This window comes from Echinococcus granulosus (assembly GCF_000524195.1).
Source record: "Echinococcus granulosus chromosome Unknown EG_S00054, whole genome shotgun sequence".
NCBI classification, from domain to species: Eukaryota; Metazoa; Platyhelminthes; class Cestoda; order Cyclophyllidea; family Taeniidae; genus Echinococcus; species Echinococcus granulosus.
In genome coordinates, this window is record NW_020170434.1 from 425,200 (window position 1) to 428,013 (window position 2,814).

A 2,814-nucleotide genomic window follows, 5' to 3' on the forward strand; every position below is an offset into this window, starting at 1 on the left:
TGCTCCGAAACTCTTACATCATACGAAATCGAAATGAGAAAGACAGATTTAATTTATTAGTTTAGCGTCTGATACCTCCCATGTAAACGGCCAGTAGGTGAAGAGGCGTTGAATTTGGTGAAGCGAAGGAGTAACAGCATCTGAAAAATAAAAGTGTCAATCATCATTTTAGAATGACACATATGATGGGTGTTTTTTCGTGGATCATGATCAGTGGCAGCAACAGCTACCGAATCGCCGCGGTGAAGCTGGTATGTGAATAATTTGGTAAGGGTAAATGAAGGCGGGTTTGCTGCCCAATCGTCATGGCGACACGAAGAGGGAAGTGGGAAGGGGGAATTAAGTAAAGGGATTGAGTGGAAAGAAGGAAGGTGGAAGTGGTGAGGAATAAAACAACTGTTTCTTGTAGATGAATAGTGTACTTTTCTGTAGCCATTTCTGATGATGTTTTTTTAATCTACAAGCATTCGAAATGCTGGTTGGTGCTTCGCAGAGGTTGCTGATACACCACCGCCATCCTTGCGTAGCTGTCCTTCGATAATAGGCGCTTAATAGGATATAAGTAGTATGCACAACTGAAGATAGTGATGCGTTGATAGACTTCGCTAAGGGGTCTTTTGCCCTCTTTGAATGACTAGGCGAATTTGATTGGTCATCATAATCAAATAGAGGTTTGGGAGTGTCCAATTTGTGGCGAACTTTTTTTGTCGGAGGACTGGTGGGCGCTTCCGTATAACTTTTTCTTTCCTCTTTATCTACCTCTCTTTCTCCCACACTTTCTTTCGTCCAGAAGCCCGCGAAACCATTAGTCAACTGGCCAACTGTGAAGTTGCTAAACCATCACCCATTGCGGTAGAAAAAGTGTTCAGTTTTCCTTATTTCGTGCCAAATTGCACACTCATCTCCTCTACTGGTAAATTACCAAGGGATCGAGTTTCCTTCTTTCCGAAAAGACACTTGTCTCAGTCACGACTCTCATTTGTGTTCACTTTTCCATGTAAACTCAACGTCACGCATATGTGACACACATCAGTTACCACGATTTGTTTGCACCAATTCATGCAGCATGCGGAGTGTTTGGGTGCAAAGCAATGCAGTAGGCGTGACAAGTTGTCATTAGGTTGGATAAGCTGGGCAAAGGTAGTTGAATTGACACGACATGAGGTGGCGCGTGTTCAGACAAATGGGGGGAGCGTGTAATAGTTGCTCCTCCACGTGTCCCCTCCCCACCTCTTCTTTATCATGGCATCGCCTTCCCCCCCCCCTCCCCCAGCCTTTGCCGTGACGGACACGATCACAGAACGCGGGAGGCTTAGCTGTTCAATGGATTTGAAGGTCTCAAATTGTTGATGTGGACCGGCAACCTCATGACTTTGTCGTCTTCACCAACGTACACCTCATGCAGCTGCATTTCCCCTTTCTAGTGTATTCCTCCATTACATTTTCAGCAAAGCCCTGATGTGCCACAAGATATTTCTGCCTAGCACCATTTTCACCATTTTTTTAAACAGAGAGCTCAAGTGTTCTGTAATTTTATTCCAACATTTCCTGTCAAAAATGTCTGCCATTTTATCATCGTTCTACTTTTTTTGCCTGTGCGTGTTAAAATATGGCAGCGTGACTGGTGGTCACCTTCTGTCTGATTTTTCCACGCACATACACACGCTTACAAAGACAGAAAAAGCAAAAAAACTATTTTCTTTTTATTCCGGCAGTGAACTGAAGTAACACCTTATTATCGTGATTACCTCCTTACCTGATAAATAAAATCTTGAAACATGTTTTTGCCCTAACAACACCCCTTCCCTTATTATCATGAGATGTTTTGAAGAAGTGTGACACCTAATTGCCACTTAACTCACTTTTTTTTGTTCCGAATCTGGGCTATTAAAATGACTTCTTTGGCAGCTTCCTGGTTAATTAGCCTTAGGTAGACCTCCGCCATCTGTAGAAGGCCTGGATGACTTTAACAGAGCTTATTACGTGACCTCGGATGACTTTACTACTTACTTTTGCAGGCTTGGTGCAGACAGAGGGGCACAAACCAGTAGGCTAGGCTTGGAAGACTCCTACAATTGGGTAAATCACCATGGTAACTGCAGCCAAATTATCCTTTGGAAATGCAGGATGTTAAAGTGAATGCGATGTATGAACTATTTACCTTTAAAAGTTATATTTTGCCAAATCAGTGGAAAATTCGGACTATTTTAGCAGTGCACACATATAGGTGAGGCCGAAAAGGCACCTCGTGGTGCACAATGCGCAGGACAGATTGTGCTTAAAATTCTGCAGTAATGAAGAAAAGGCAAAGCACTTTTTTTCCGTTTTTTTTTTCACACAAAAAAGCATTCTGTCCATGACTCACCAAGTTTGGCAGACCGAAACAGAGGAGGAGGCCAAATTTGGAATGTTTTACAACACCTGTCTTGAGGACATTTTATTGGTTACTGACGTGTGACCTCGACTGCACCAATCGGATTTTTGCGGAGAAGTCAGATCAATAATTTTACATTTTGTTAGAACCACAACAGATTTGCGGGGAAAAATGAATGCCAATAACTGAAAAGAAATTATTTTGTGCATCCCTTTGACATTTATAAGCGTCATAGTTGCCAACACACAATAATTCACTTTTGCATGCCGGTTAATTTTGGGGTGCTCAATCCCATAAACTTGATTAATTCAGTGTAGTAAAAGTCAGCTGTTAGGCTTTCCACATGGACCTTCGGGTACTCCTAAAGGCGGATGAAGGCAAATAAATTTGAAGGCGACACTTATTTGGGAAAATATGTTTTTTAACTTAAAATAACTAAC